The following is a 1,343-nucleotide window of genomic DNA, read 5'->3' as shown; positions in this document are numbered from 1 at the left end:
TTAATGACTCTTGTTGCTGCAGTGGCTCAGGGGCTACTAATGAAGCCTCCTGACCAGTCGCTTCCATTTAAAACCTGGAAGCTGACTGATCACTGGGCGTGGATCTTGGGAATTCAGGCTACCCTAAACCTCTTATGTGAGACCATTTCTGCCCTCAAAAAAACCCAAAACCTCACCTCCAACAACTTACAAATGTACACACCACACCTTATCTTAACTCTAAATAACTTTCTGGCAATAGCAGACTCGCATATCAATACTTTACCTCTCCTGAACTTTATGTAAGATTTACATGTGAATGTAATCACGGGGACTCGCATGGGCTCCTATCACACAAAATTGCAGGATTCCAAATTTATTCCTTCACTGAAGAGTCTCAGTGAACCAGGCTCCCACAGAACAATGGATGTAGCCTAGAAGAAGAAGAAAATTATATTTTTTGTGTTGAGAACATTTATGCTGAGGGACTGCGTTTGTCAACAGAAGAGAGAGTGAAAATTATCTCAGTGATTTATCAAATTATCTCACACCAACACTTGAAAAAAGTGAGTACAAAGCATAAGGGCAGTGAGTAAAAACTGATCTTTGCATTTCTGGCCATCTGCTGGATGGCTATGCTCCAGGAGGAACGCATACTCCATGAATATATAATATGAAATTTTGTTATTCCAATTAGCAACAACTTAACATATTTATTTGGTTGCTCTGGTCTCTGTCTTTCGCTCACTCTCTGTTTTCTCTGTGTGTGCATCTGTGAACAGCTCCATGGGCAAGCCTTGTGATGGCTCTGTCATTTTACAAAGCTTTGTTCCAGTGTCGCAACATATTGCTTCGAGAGCACATTACGTCCCAGGAGTGTCACCATGTATACAGTTGTCTATACGTGTCCACCAAGTCTATATTCAACCAAGGTCTGAGCTCATGTCAACTGCTGTCAAGTGCTGTGTTGCCTGAGGGCCACAACACCCACTATCCTGCCCTAGCTGACTGATCTGAGTGGGCAGTACTCTGTGCCATTCACTGGCACTCTCATGTTGGACCTGTCTGCATGGCCTAGTTAGAAAGATGGCCAACTGAAGTCTGGAAAAAAAAACAAAAAACAAAAAAAACAAACAGAAAACCCAACGCCAAAAATAAAAATAATAATACAATACAATGCCAAATATTATGTGCGTAGGTAGCCTCAATAAATAAGGGTCTTCGAGGGCTTAAAACCAATCACCTTTTTTACAGAGGAATAGGGGGATGTTATTTGTATTTTAGAGATCTGTAACACTAGATCAAGTGATTTTCTGTATTAGTATTCAAACTCCAGGGAGAAAAAAACCTGGGGAAGTTTTATT

General features: G+C 40.9%; 1 protein-coding gene across 1 annotated transcript in view; it reads left to right on the top strand.

Annotated features, from left to right (window-relative positions):
• Nucleotides 1-1,343, top strand: part of celf6 (CUGBP Elav-like family member 6) — a 145,027-nt gene that overhangs the window by 91,242 nt on the left and 52,442 nt on the right. The gene's annotated exons all lie outside the window — the stretch shown is intronic.

Source organism: Pundamilia nyererei, unplaced genomic scaffold (assembly GCF_000239375.1).
Source record: "Pundamilia nyererei isolate P.nyererei 1_Seehausen unplaced genomic scaffold, PunNye1.0 scaffold00025, whole genome shotgun sequence".
NCBI lineage: Eukaryota > Metazoa > Chordata > Actinopteri > Cichliformes > Cichlidae > Pundamilia > Pundamilia nyererei.
This window is presented reverse-complemented; position numbering and strand designations above follow the sequence as displayed.